Source organism: Dromiciops gliroides, chromosome 3, assembly GCF_019393635.1.
Source record: "Dromiciops gliroides isolate mDroGli1 chromosome 3, mDroGli1.pri, whole genome shotgun sequence".
Lineage (NCBI taxonomy): Eukaryota > Metazoa > Chordata > Mammalia > Microbiotheria > Microbiotheriidae > Dromiciops > Dromiciops gliroides.
Window position 1 is genome coordinate 367,936,044 of NC_057863.1, and position 15,122 is coordinate 367,951,165.

Consider the following 15,122-nt stretch of genomic DNA (forward strand, 5'->3'; position numbering starts at 1 on the left):
TCATATTAAGGTTGCATGAAATCTATTGAAATCTACTGATCATTATCAGAAAATTAGTATGTATTCCTTTCTTTTGTGTGTAAAGTAATTTTTTGAACCCACAGGTAAGTCTTTACATTTATCCCTATTAAATTTCATCTCAGTAACCATAATGAAAACATAATTTAGACTTTTATAAAAATTTGACCTGCTCATAATTTTAAGCTTGGCCCATGTTTTGCCGTTATTGTTTTAGTTCTGAGCTTGCCTTTAACATTGTGCCAAAATACAAAACAACTTCCCCACATTATTTTATCACTCAAAACACTTCCTTTAAAAAAAGAACCATGATTCAAATAGATTTTTTCCAATCAGTTTATGCTTTAACAATCACCCTTTGTATCTGTGTTCCAAGCATCTGGAAAAAAACTTCGAGTCAAATTACAGAATATACAGAAATAACATTAATATTGCACTTTAAGGTTTAGAAAGGGCTTTTTTAAAGCTTAGAAAGTCAACCATGTGATGTAGTTGAAGTATGTCTATAATTTGCTCCTTGTTCCTGCAACCCCTCTTAATTCACCCACTTATTATGGATTCTATAGTTACTAACATTTTTCACTGAAAAGTTTGTATATAAACTAGAAACCTATACGTTTATCTTTTATCTGAAAAATATATAGGACCAATTATTGGATGGAAGATCAGTGGTTCCCCTTTGTTGCTTTATATGATGAAGGGTTCACACTAAAAAAAACAATTTTTTCTTAATCATTTTCTCTAATGCTGGCCTTGTTAGTATATTATGCATGTACTCGATGCCATTCACTCAATATAATCCAGATATAATTTTTCCTACATGATTCTCCCCCAATACCATTAGCTAGACTGAAGAGTACATATTTTCAATGAAACAATTAAACATGCTATGACCCTGCTTATGGTCAAGAATGTATGCATATATGTATATGCATATATTTTAAAAATAAACTACATCTTATGCCATCATAAAAATTACAGTATTCTGATCTCCACTGATGAGTATTACTGCATGAAGTTTGATAGAAACAAAGATTACAGGATATGCTTTTCCACACAAAAGAAAATGTGCTATTATGATCACAGGTTAAAGTACTTTCTACAAAAATATATAATTGCAGCTATCATAATCTGTTCTTTTTCTTTAAGTGATAACATTTCTCAGAGCAAGATAAAGTCAAAACTTTCCTACCTTCTTACCAGCGACTCCTTGTTATTGAAACTGCCATCAACTTGTAACAGTTAATAACTCTTTCAACAAAAACGGAAAAGAGTAAAGTCACATGTCAAAAGGGGGGGGGCTATGTGAATGCTTCTTAATTTTAGGGCAGTAGAAAAAAAAACCCACTAACATTTAAATGAAACCACTTCCTGTGAAGATACAGTTCAAACGTCACTTCATTACCCGAATCTAAGAAATTACCTTGTATAGTCAACAATACCAATTATTGTAGAGTTGTCATTATTCATTTTCAAACACTACGTATCTATGTAGATTTTTTTTTTTGCCTCTCTGATTTAAGAAGGTAGGTGTGTGGTTAGGAAGCAAGTGGGGGTGGAGCAAGCAGGGCTCCTAAACCCTTAAGAAACTTCCCTTTTCTCTGTATTCTAGCAAGTGCTAAAGAAAAAGGATAATCATTTTTGCACAATATTGTTGATGAAGACATTTAGAAGAAATATCAGCAGAATCGTCCTGGGAATCAGTGTGCTATCAAGTTGCTGATAGTTGGAGTCATCTGACTCTGATATTTGGGCCCTTGGAATTAACTCTTATGAAATTAATACTCTAGTTAATGAGTTTTATACAAAAGGGAATTGAGTATACCTAGAACTTCAGCCTGAGAGTGGGAGCATATCCAAGAGAAGTGTAGGAAACAATATGTGAATTTGGAGCTAGAAGGTGCATTAATGGATGTCCTACAATTCCTATTTTGTAGATGAAGAAACTGAGATCCAGGGGGTTGAAATGTCCTGCCTAAGATTCTACATACATTAAGTGCTAGCATTAAGATTCTACCTGCATCTGACGTTATGTGACTTGGGCAAGTCATTAACCTCAGTTTTCTCATCTGTAAAATCAAATTGGGCCAAATGGCCTCCAAGATCCCTTCTAGCTCTAACTCTGTAATCTAGGGGAAAGAGACAGGATGTGAACCTAGATCTTATCCCCTGACTCCAAAGTCAGTCCTTTACAAAGCCCTGTAGGCCTGAACATTTGTTCACAGTGTAGTTCTTACTATTGTGCACACTAAAAGTCTCCTGAGTGACTTTTAGCTTATGAGACTGAGAGAAAAGACTATATTTGGACTCTTCTCAGAGCCCTAAAGGCAGAGAGTGAGTCCAGTTTCAGGCCGAACAGCTTTGTGTCCCCCCCACCCCCAACCTCCCAGCGGGTGGCCACTCGGCACAGGAGACTTCAGAGCTGAGGCTCCTGGGCCTTGGGCCCGAGTAGGACCTGAAGAAGGGCCTGAGTTTTGTGGGAGTTGGGCTGGGAGTTCACTTTGAGGTGCCCGTAGTGATCCCCATGTGACTCGGAGCTCAAGCCCTGACTTGAGTTTTGTTTTGAAAAGTTTTGTTTACACAAGCACTGTTTAGTGGGGAATGGGGACATTCTTACTCCAGCATAGGGTTGGGGCCTAAGGCCGCAATCTGATTGGTCAAACCCCAAGAAAGGTTTTCTTTCTTGAAGAATTATGTATGTTAACACGGTATTGTTCTGAGGGGGAGCCCACACATGCCCAGAATAGGTTAAGGCCTGTTATCGTAGTTTGTGAAATCTGATTTCTTAACTATTATCACTTGATGGGTTCTTAGGCTGTTACTGTTATTCTGTATAAACAGCAACTGGAATAACTGGAATAACTGGAATGAAAATGAATAGTATCAAAAGGCCTTAATGTGATTGATTGGAGGGGACCCCTTGAGGGGTATAAATAGAGGTGAGGGATCTCACTTCAGTGCACTCTCCAGCACATTCAGAAGAGTGCCCATCTTCATGAAGATGAATAAAGCCTTCACTCACCAATTGCTGCCTGCTTGGAGTTTTTGAACAGTGACCTGCTAGCAACACCAGGGCTGCCAACACTTGGGCTGCTGACACTCAAGCTACCAACACTAGAGCTGTGCAACATGAAGAGTAGTTAGCTGTGTTTCTAACAAGACCATGTGTTTTCCAGGTACCACAAGTGCCAGATGAAGGACTGACATGACTAGAGCCTGTATAGATGGTTCCCTACTCTTGGAAGTATAGGGGGAGTGCTTGGACTTGCTTTGGAAAAAGAAGGGGGTAAACCCAGAAAATCATTCACTTGTTCCTAAGTCTTTTAGAACCACTTGTAACTGTTGTATCACCAAAACATTCTGTATAAGATCTGCTTGTGTCCTTCATGGAATGAATCAGTCGAGTCACAAAGTAAATTTAAGAGGGATTTGAGAGTTCTGGTCAGTCCAGCAGAGTATGATGACTTGTGAAATCTCGGGACTATAAGTCTCTCCACTAGGTCAGAAGGGCTCCACCAACACATGGGTAGGTCTTTGTATCCCATTATCTAACTAGGAAGTTACTTCAGTATGACCATAGGCTACTAGGAAGCTGTGTCAAGGAAAAAGTAACTTAAACCTTTGCCTGTTGGGCCAATTATATGCCACCACAGCTTTGTCACCTTTGGGGGGACAAAATTGCATAGAGGGAGGAGTTTACATATTGTTCCCACCACTGTATTTTGGTTTGGCAATTTACAGGGATCATTAGTGAAGTCACTGAGTAGTGTACTGTTATGAAGAAAAGCAAGGTAGCTGGCACAAAGATGGTAGAGAGTAAAGGGAAACATGTCTGGAGCTCTTTTAGATATAGCATGACACAGGAAGCACTCACCAATCTTGACAAGATGGATGTCACTCAAATGAAGAGTTGGTCATCCAATCTTGGCTTGAAGGCCTCTAATGCCAGGGTCATGTGGGGGGAGAGGGGGCAGCCCATAAACCCTTATGTAGTCTTTTTAACTCTTGTAAAACTCTGATTATTCAAAGGATTTTAACAAAATATTACATTAAACTTAATTTTAGCTCTTGTTAATTTCCATCCATTGCTCCTTTTACTGGCCTCAGAAGCCAAAGAGAGAAAGTGTGGTACATTTCCACATGACAGCCTATCAAGTACTTAAAGACAGGTATCATGTATAATCAAATGTGGTTTTATCTGTGTAAACTATTTTAATGTCCTTTCCCTTTGGCTTTATCAAATGCTAGAACCAAAATCTCTACCAAAGTCCAATTATATCTAAATCCCTCAGAACCTCTGTTAGGTCCATCAGAATTTATAGGGTAGCCTCAAAAGGCACATATGAAAGTATAGAGTGTGCCATATAGTTCCCCTTCAATTTCTTCCATGGTATATCCTGCAGTATTCTAAATCCCAGGTTAGCAGTGAAATACATCAGAATAATTAACAATAACTTGCCTAATTGGAGCTTTTCAAAAGATGGTTACTTTCAAGCTTTAGGGAGGGGTTCTTAACCTAAGATCCATGGCGTTTACAGATTGATTACTAATGGTCCATGAGCTTGAATGGGGGAAAATTGCATCTTTCCTTCAATATAAAGGATTTCCTTTGTAATTCTCTATATTTCATTTTATGCATTTAAAAATACATTTTTCTGAAAGGGATCCACAGGCTTTACTATACTGTCAAAGGGGTCCAGGACACACACAAAAATGGTTCAGATCCTCTGCTCTGGGGTATATAAATTAGGGCATCTTCATAACACAGAGGCAAACCTCCTACATGAGGAAGACATACTCATGCGTGCACACATTCAAGCAAACATATCACTTGAAAGAGAGATCATAGGATGAATATTTAAGGGAGCAATGATTTTCAAAATGTGCATTTGAAGGGTCTTTAAGGGAGAACAGGGTATGTCTGTGGACTGGTAATTATAGTTTTATTTCTGTGTTGAATTAATATTTACTTATGGTATTTAATAACAATAAGATATTACATAGTAAGAAATCACATCATTAGTTCTTATCAAAGTATAGTTCTTCTCATTCATTCTGATTACCTTTCTTTATATTAGCAAGAGGGAGTAGATGGTATCTCAATGGTCCATAGAGAATTTTTGATCCTGCTAAATAATCTATGCAATGAAAAGTATTTGAAAGCCAAAGGAATAGCATTGAAGCAAGAGGGCTGGTTTGGAAATCCAAGAGACAAGATACAAGTCCTGACTAACACTCATTAGATTGTGACCATGGCAAGTCAGTTAACTTTAGTTTCCTCGATTGTCAAAATGAAATGATCATTCCTGAAATACCTACTCCATTGGGTTAATACAAATCTCAAATGAAATAACGTAGGTAGGGCAGCTAGATGGCGCAGTGGATAGAGCACTGTCCCTGGATTCAGGAGTACCCGAGTTCAAATCTGGCCTCAGACACTTAACACTAACTAGCTGTGTGACCCTAGGCAAGTCACTTAACTCCAATTGCCTCAACAACCAAAAAAAAAGGGGGGGGGGAAATAATGTATGTAAAGTTTTCAGAAAAGTTTAAGGTATTTTATGGTATTTTGGTTTTATTTTATAGTTTTATTACATAAAATATTATATTTTGTTTTTATCTTATTATAATAGAACAAATCTGTGATTTCATCAACATAGGAAACTTCATTGAGGAAATGAACTCTACTAATGAAGACTTCCACATGCTCTGCAATTTACAATCTTGAAGAGTTGTCTGGGGCACTCAGGGAGTAGTGACCTCCCAAGGTCACAGTTAAAGGTGTGGCTTAACCAGAAATTAAGGCATGATGATGGTGGTGGTGGTGATTATGATGACAGCAGCTAGCATTTATATAGCCCTTTAAGGTTTGCAAAGTATTTTACATATTATCTCTTTTCGTCCTCACAACAATCCACCTAGGTGGGTACTAATATCCACTCCATTTTATGAGGAAACTGAGTTTAAAAGAAGTTAAATTACTTGCCTGGGGTTAAATTGCTACTACATGTCTGAGGTAGGATCCTAACTCTGATCTCTCGAGATACAAGTCAGCACTCTATACCCTGTACTACCTAGCCAAATTGCTCCTCGTGGGGTATTAAAGACCTACTATCTGCCAGTGTTCTATGTGCCTACACTGTGCTAAGTGCTTTATAAATACCTCATTTAATCCTCATAAAAACTTTATGAAGTGTGGCAGCTGGGTGGTGCAGTGGATGGAGCGCCTGCCCAGGATTCAGAAGGACTTGAGTTCAGGTCCAGCCTCAGACACTTGACACTTGTTAGCTATATGACCCTGGGCAAATCACTTGACCCCAATTGCCTCACAAAACAAAACAAAAAAACCACCACAACAAAAACTTTATGAAGTGCTATTATTTTGCCTATTTTACAATTGAAGAAACTGAGGCAGACAAAGGTTAAATGATTTGCTCAGAGTCACACAACTAATAAGCATCCGAGACTACATTTGAATTCAGGTCTTCCTGACTCCAGGCCTATCACTCAATCCACTATACCACCTGGCTGCAGAAATAATCCCTGATTCTCAAGGAACTTCTGTTCTCATGGTGGAGAAAATGTATATGTAAATACAACTATACTAGAGATATACTGAGTAGTTGGAGACTAGCCTTTGGAGGGAAGACAATATCAACCTTATTATAGGACTAGGAGGGTAATAATTAATGCTCTTCATCATAAAAACTAAACAAAACTACTGGAGGGGAATTCAGTGCTACCCTCTATGTGCAGAACCTCTAGGTTCTGGTCCAGGTATAGACCAAGGTCACTGGGGAATGAGGTGACTAATGAGACCTCTACAACCTTTGAATTATGGGAAGTGGTTGCTGTGGCTGAGACCAGTCTGGGTTTAAGCCAATAACTTTTGGCTTTTGATCCCATCAGCTCAAGCAGAAGAGTTCCAGGAAGTCTTTGGATCTCTATCTACTTCATGATTCCAGATTCAGCATTAACATGTACTTCTTCTTTTCCCCACTCATTAGCAGTCCTCTACCCTTGTTACTTTATACCTGTGCCCTAACCAAAGTGGTGATGCCACTGCGGAAAGTAAAAAAAAGTATTGGGTATGAATTGTAGTGCATCCAACATAGTTCTTGGAACTGAAGAACATTTAACTACTTTTAGTGATGGTAATGGTTGGTGAGGATGACAGTAATGGTAATGGCTTCGATACTGAGTAGAATTATATTGCTTCAAATGGACACATCCAGTTTCTATGGTCCAAATAAGATAATATTGTTCCAAGGCCAAGAGTTAGTTAATGCCAGACCTACACTAAATACCATAGGAGCGATGAATTCATTCACTTCCTCTAAGCTTTCTATAAAGTGTAAGTGGATGTGTGCCATCAGTGACCACTTACTTTTTAAAAAGGCTGTTTTGCATATTGCTCAAACCCTGTGTGATATCTGGAACACTTGATTTGCATGCTCAAATTGAGCCAAAACTGAAAATATACACATGACATTGCAATGTATACCTAATTCTTCTTCCTTCCCCAATTTCTTTTCATTGCTACTTTGCTTGGTGATTTGCATTTGCATGCCTATTAGATTTAGATAAATGAAAATATATGAATTATTTCTTGGCTTTTGGTAATGCTTAGTGGCATGATTGCCCTAGAAGAAAAAGGGAGGATGGTGACAAGGGAAGAATTTGGATCACTGGTGAAGGGGGATTGTCAGAATGAAGAACCGGCATGTCCTGAAATAGAAATCAAAGATCTGACTAGGGCTCTTGTGCAATTGTTTCCAATTTTTTTTTTTCCATTTGTCCTGTAGACCTGAACTAAGTTTTATAATTCAGCTTTGATATAGCCACTTAGAAAAGGTAGGTAAAGTATTATACAAATAAGAAATATCAATAAAATTCATACATAGAAGCACCAATTAAAATTAATCAGTTTAAGATTAATTTGGAATCTAATTTATATTTTTTTTCCTTTGGGCAAAAGTTTAAGACAGTAAAATACAGATCAATCTCTTCTTTCCCATCATTTCCCAAGCATTCCATCATTTTAGGATTTGTGAGATCTGATGAAAGGAATGACTGGAGAATAGGAATATCAGGAAGGTGACACTTCCAATTTCATGGTTAATTTAAAAATAAAAAGCTCAGCCTTATTGTAGTGATCTCAAAGAATCTTTTGGCACTTATTGATAAGCCAGGGTTTTTTTTTTTTTTCTCTTCTTTGCATCATGATTGAGAAGTTAAAAAGGCATTGAAGAAAAGCAGAATGAAAAACATTGGACCCCAAATGAACTATTCTTACTGGAATTCTACTTTGCTAACAATTTCAAACAATAGATCATTTTTTTTTGAAAATACTTGCTGAACTACACAAAAATTCCTGTCATGAAATTGCTTCCACCCCCATAATGCCTGTATAATAATAACCATGCTATCCTTATTAGAGCATAAAAACTTCAAAGGCAAAGATGTTTAATTTGTATCTTTGGCACAGAGAATAGAGTACTGGGCTTGGAGTCAGGAAGACTCATCTTCCCAAGTTCAAATCTGGTCTCTGACACTTACTAGCTGTGTCACCCTGGGTAAGTCCCTTCACCCTGTTTGCCTCAGTTTCCTCATCTGTAAAAAAGCTGGAGAAGGAAATGGTAAGCCATTCCAATATCATTGCCAAGAAAATTCCAAATGGAATTATAAACAGTTGGATATGACTGAAAACTAATGAATAACTGATCCCTAGCACCTTGTACTGTGACTGGCATGTAACAGGTGCTTAACAAATGCTTATTAATTTAAAATGGACTGAATTGCTCCCTAAAACATATAAACATCTATATACATATGCAAATATATAAACTTTCATTTGTGAAGAAGTAGAATGGAATTTTAAAAATAGTCCTATTTTATATGGAATAACTTTTAAGGCACCTAATAGGAAAAGGAGCTTCCACATATTGTAGCAATTGGACTCTATGATTTCTTTGCTGTAGAGAATTTCTAGTGAGGAAATTTTCTTCTGTCCAAGTTGATCAGCAATTCTTTTGCAACTTAAGTCTTTAGATAATTGTCTGAAATACTGAGAGATTAAGTGATTTGTCCATTGTCACTTCTTGACTCCCAGGCTAGCCCTTTGCGCCATGGCACATATCATATGTGCCCTATACTGTTAGAGAAAAATGAGTCTTGTCACTCTAAGAGAAGAAGAGTTGAGAGGAATCACTGTATTAATAAATAGTCACAGAAGAAGAAAGGTGAGGAGTGTCAATGACAGATAAATGGGCCAGGGGGAAAACCAACTGACAGAAAGTACAGAAAGGAAAATGGTAAGGAGAGAGAATTCATCTTATTGTATTTTCCAGGTTGGAAACCTCTGGGGATCATTAAGCTACTGAAATGTAAGGAAAAGTTGAAATCAATCAACAAACATTTATTAAGCACTGTGTACTGAGCACTATATTAAGCACTAGGGATACAAATAAATGCAAATTTGAAACTGATGTCGGGTAAAGACTGATGTTAGCATAGTACCCTGAGGGAGAAAAAGGAGGCAGCAAGTGCCAGGCAAGCCAAGCCACCCCCTTTACCATCATCTTCACTCAGACCCTGATAGACATAACCCAGGACCCTGAAACCAAAAGTCTTGCAAATAACAAGACTTTGAGAAGTGGTTCCCCCAATCAACAGATCTGCTTATCGTTATGAAGAAGAGGCCTACCATTTTCCACCACCACTACCACCACCACCAACTGTTGTCCAATTGTTAGGCTAAGGAGCCCTACCTCTAACCTAGCCTTCATAGTCATCATATAGGGAAGCAACTCCTGAAAAGATGGGGCCAGCTATCCATACCAACTGCCAACCAGTGCCAATGGGGCATGACAGCCAGTCTAGTGGAAGCACCAGGGTACCCTGAAGGGGAGCTAAGGGAATCTGCAAATAAGTCAAATCACCACCTTGACCATCATCTCCCCCCATATTCTGAAAGACCAAGCCCAGGACACTGAATCCAAGATCCTTTCGGATAGAAAGATGTGGGGCAGCTAGATGGCGCAGTGGATAGAGCACCGGCCCTGGAGTCAGGAGTACCTGAGTTCAAATCCGGCCTCAGACATTTAACACTTACTAGCTGTGTGACCCTGGGCAAGTCACTTAACCCCAATTGCCTCACTAAAAAAAAAAAAAAAAAAAAAAAGAAAGATGTATAGCCTAATGTCCTCAGCCATCATCCTGGGAAGCAATCCCAGTGGAGATGCTACCTGGCATCTTTCCTGCAGGTGGTATTGCCACAGCTAGCTACAAAAAGCCCAGAAAAGCACGTTCTTGACACCAAAGTCCTTGCCCCTATCAAATCATTAAATATTAGAAATAGAAATCATTTTATCAGTAGAAATGACATTACAGAAGAGGCATTGCCATCCGCTTTGCTGCTGTACACTAAGGAGCATGGGACTATTATTTCTGGCTTGCAGCTAAAACCTCCCATATGTGTTGTCTTCTACGTGTCATATTCTAATTGGAATATGATCTCCTTCAGAATAAGGACTATCATACTTTTCTATTTGTATCTCCAACACTTTGTGCACAGTCAGAACTTTATAAATTCTTTAGTCATTCATTCATTCATTCACTCATTCATAGTCTATAAAGTTTCCATTTAGCCATGGGTACCCAGAGTAACATAGTGGAAACTTAGGTTTATCTGAGCGCTTTGCTGAACCTACATGGCTTAAACTATGGTGAATGAGCTTTCTGCCTGAAAAAAAAAAAAAAGACCACATATTTCAGTCTGAATAGCACAAGTGTTTTCTACAGTTATTACCTCCTTAGCCTAAGTATTTAACAAATGCTTGCTGACTGACTGTTTGTTGATAGGTCATTGCTGCCTTTCTATTCAACCAGAGGAAGATTGTATCCTTCACATAGCCTTAAGATAACATGCTTAGGGGCAGCTAGGTGGCACAGTTGAGCACCAGCCCTGGATTCAGGAGGACCTGAGTTCAAATCCTGTCTCAGACACTTGACACTTACAAGCTGTGTGACCCTGAGCAAGTCACTTAATCCCCATTGCCCCACCCCCCCACACACAAAAAGATAACATACTTAGAACAGACTATTAAACAATACTGACAATTATTCTAAATATCACTGAATGGTCTCCTACCTTACAACCTCAAGCGATTGAAGACCTATTTCCCAACATTCTCTTTAAACAGATCTAAAAGCTAATCCAGTTAATGTAAATGTTATTGAATAGGGCAAAAAGGGGGGAAACCCTCATATCTTTTGGTAGTAGAAGGTTCCATGCCTAAAAGGGAGCAACAATGTCCAGTGTACACTGTCCCCTTAGGGCCTCCTGAGGGATGGGTGAAGGGGTAAACCTAGAGTCATCAAATCAAGAGATTCTAAAGGAAATGCATTGTTTGAATAGGAAGTAGTAAAAATTCAATAATAATAATAAACTTTTAGGTTTGCAAAGTATTTTTAAAATATTATTTCATCTGATCCTCATAACTCTGGGAGCTAGGTGCTGTTATTATCCTCATTTTATATATTAGGAAACTGAAACATTAGAGGGTTAAGGGATTTACACAGGGTCATAGGGCTAATAAATTTTTGAGGTAGGAATCCCTGACTCTGGATTCAAAGCTCTGTTCATTGTAACACTTAGCTGCCTCTTAGAGTTTTATTAGTCTAAAAGTTTTGGTGACAGGCCCTTTAAAAATTACTTGTGGTCTTGGTTCTTGCTCTTGGCTTGCTCCTGGCTCTTTTGGCTGGTGCTTGGCCATTCCTCTCCCTTCCTCTTAAGACAGCAAAGATCTGTGGTATCTATAGCCATAGCAATTAATTTCTAAAAAAGATTTAGCCTAATAATTTTTAAAACACTGTTGGTGACCACATACAGTATTCTGAAACCTGAAACTTCTGATTTTTGACCTTCAATCAATCTTCTGATAAGATAACCATGAACACCATCATGGAATGAGCCATATGGATGAAAATAGCAATATGCCCCCCCCCACCATCATTCATCTACAGGCTGTCATGCTGAGGGAGGAGAAGGACACATGATGATGCCCATGATGCCCATGATGCTCATGACCTTCTAATTTGGATATGAGTATGTGGAAGTGCTGTTTTCTGGATTAGTGATCAGTACACCTGGTGAAATAGCTGGGGCATTTGTGGCTATCTTTTTGTTAGCCATGTTCTATGAAGGCCTCAAGATAGCCCGGGAGATCTTGCTGTGTAAGTGCCAGGTCAGTATTCGTCACAGCTCTGTGCCAGTCCCAGGACCAAATGGAACCGTTCTTATAGAAACACACAACAAAACTGAGCAACAGATGCTGAGTTTCCCTCACCTTCTGCAGACAGTGCTGCTTGTCATCCAGGTGGTCTTCAGCTACATCCTTATGCTTATCTTTATGACCTACAACATATACCTCTGCATTGCAGTAGTAGCAGGAGCTGGAACAGGCTACTTTCTCTTCAGCTGGAAGAAGGCAGTGGTAGTGAACATAACAGAGCACTGCCATTAATGGCAGACTCTAGAATATGGGAAGTAGCTGGAGACTGGGAGCTGATTTTTAAGTCCTCCCTTTGTCCCTCCATGACCCCCTGCCTCCCAACACTTGCAAATCAAGGAGGTTTGCCTACTAATCTCCAAGCTGGATGGTGCCCTCCCCAGATTGTTGATTTCTGCTATTAGGCTGAGATCCTTAGTTCTCCTAATAAAAGTAGCCTTTTGTTGTACAAAAAAAAAATTACTTGTTTTATGGTCTTTTGTTTTTTTTAACATTGCTATTATTGGTCAATGATTTTTTTCCCCTTCTATCCTAGAATTCTTCCTTGTGAAGTCAAAGAAAAAGAAATAACACATTGGCCCTGGGTGGGAAATATCCTTTATTTTGCACCCATAACCTCCTGATACTCTACTAGAAGAAAGGACACATATTTTCCACAAGTTCACAATGCTTTTCTCCTACCTTAATGGAGTTGGAAGGAATGCCATTACTTACTCAAGTTCTAGGGTTCAGTAGGATATGAGATGCCAAGTGAAATGTTATGATTAAAGAAAAAATCAGTTTCAATTCACTCCAATTAACATCTATTGAATGCCTTCACTGTACAAGGTGTTTGGAACACAAAGACATGAAAACACACACACACACACACACACACACACACACACACACACACACACTCTCTCTCTTCCTGCCCTCCAGGAGCCTACCTTCTACTAGAGGGATATAAAATACACAAAAATAAGTATAATTCAAGGTAATTTGAATAAGGACAGATCTAGGAAGATTTCATGGAGGAAAAATAATAATAATAGTTAACATTTTTAAATTATTTTAAGGTCTACAGAGTACTTTTATTCCTATTTTCTCACTTAATCCTTGCTACAACCCTGTAATACAGGGATACTATGAGCTCCACTTTACAGATGAGAAAACTGAGATTGGGAAGGTTCTAAGTGACTTACCCAATGTCATACAGCTAGTTAAATATATGAGGCAGGATTCAAACCCAGCTCTAAATCTAAATGCAGTTCTCTCTTCATTATACTGCCTAATTACTCATAAACTGAGACCTGAAATAAAATAAGGATTCTAAAAGGTGACGATGTGAAAAGAATGCCTTCTAAGTCTGAAGATAAATTGTGTAAATGCACTGAGAGAAGCAAGGAAACTCTGAATTCAGGAAACAGTAGTAGTGTATTTTGGTTAGGTCCTAAATATAAACCTTCTTATGAAGGTGGTATCTTCCCTTCCCAGGCCCATCCATAGAAGAATGGGGGCAACAGTAAATACAACAGAATACCAAATGGAGACTTTTGAAAAGGACATGCCAGATCATGCAGCTGAAGCTGTTGTTAGAAATGCATAGGACAGAGATAATAGCCAGGTGGCCCAAAGAGTCAGCCAGAATAACCAACCATGATTCCAGAGGATAGATGATGCAAGGTGCTAGCCACAGCCTGAGAGAAAGGGCACGGATTTAATATGCAGAATGAGAAATATACAGTTTTGTACATGGCCAATGTGGGAAGCTATTTTACTTGATTATACATATTGTTACAAGCCATTTTGTTTTTCTTTATTTTCTTTCCAATGGGCAGAAAGAGAAAGTGAGAGGGAGAGAAAAGCAATTCTTATGCATTGGAAAAATAATGATTTAAAAAAGAAAAATTAAAAAAAAAAAACAAGGATATAGACAGACCCAACTGCCACACAGCAAGCCAAGAGAGGGTGGTCACCTTGAATAATGTCTGACTCTCTCTCTCAAGCCTGAAAGGAATTGAAGCCACAACAACCCAGATAATTGGGAGGGAAGTTGAATGATGGAACACAGTATGAGGAAAAGCAGAACTGCTGTGCAGACAGTGATAGACTCTAGAGGTCTGTAGAATCTCCTGGAAAAAGGCCCATCTTTAGCTCCATTCCCAAGAATCAGGAGGGATGCCACTTGGTGATACCATTCCTCTTACAACAGTTTTCCTTTACCAATGACTCCCAGAAGAGACAGTTCCTTTGGGAGGGTCTCAGTGTTAGGGGTTCCCTTGGGAAGAATAAGTTATGTGAACTTAGCCATTTAATGCTATAGCTTTTTAAAAAAAAAAATTATTTTGCTTATCTGAGCATCAAGAATACATTTCCAGGGCGGCTAGGTGGTGCAGTGGATAAAGCACCGGACCTGGATTCAGGAGTTCCTGAGCTCAAATCCGGCCTCAGACACTTGACACTTACTAGCTGTGTGACCTTGGGCAAGTCACTTAACCCCCACTGCCCCACAACCCCCCCCCAAAAAAAGAATACATTTCAAAGTCTCAATACTGTGTTCTATTATCTTTGAATTTCTTACAGTGAATGTACTTAAACAATAATATGAAGTTATTGTGTATTGATTGTGTCTATATTTACATGCCTAATTTTTAGAAAGATTGGTAGATAGGAGCTGAGCAAACATGGACCTTAACAATATTTTTGTTTTTATGAGGGGCAAAGTTGGGATCAATTAATAAATCAGTTAACCTTTATTAAGCACTTACTATTTGGAAATACAAAGACAAAAACGAAATAGTATCATTACATTCTAATTGGGCAGAAAAA

At 38.6% G+C, this 15,122-nt stretch overlaps 1 protein-coding gene and 1 pseudogene across 1 annotated transcript in view; one reads left to right on the plus strand and one right to left on the minus strand.

Annotated features, from left to right (window-relative positions):
• Positions 1-1,278, minus strand: part of ARHGAP15 (Rho GTPase activating protein 15) — an 880,171-nt gene extending 878,893 nt beyond the window's left edge. Inside the window, exon 1 of the mRNA XM_043990715.1 lies at positions 1,211-1,278. The gene's annotated coding sequence lies outside the window, so the exon portion shown is untranslated. The remainder of the gene's footprint in view (positions 1-1,210) is intronic.
• Positions 1-12,545, plus strand: part of LOC122747628 — a 41,707-nt pseudogene extending 29,162 nt beyond the window's left edge.
• Positions 12,546-15,122: the final 2,577 nt, after the last annotated feature.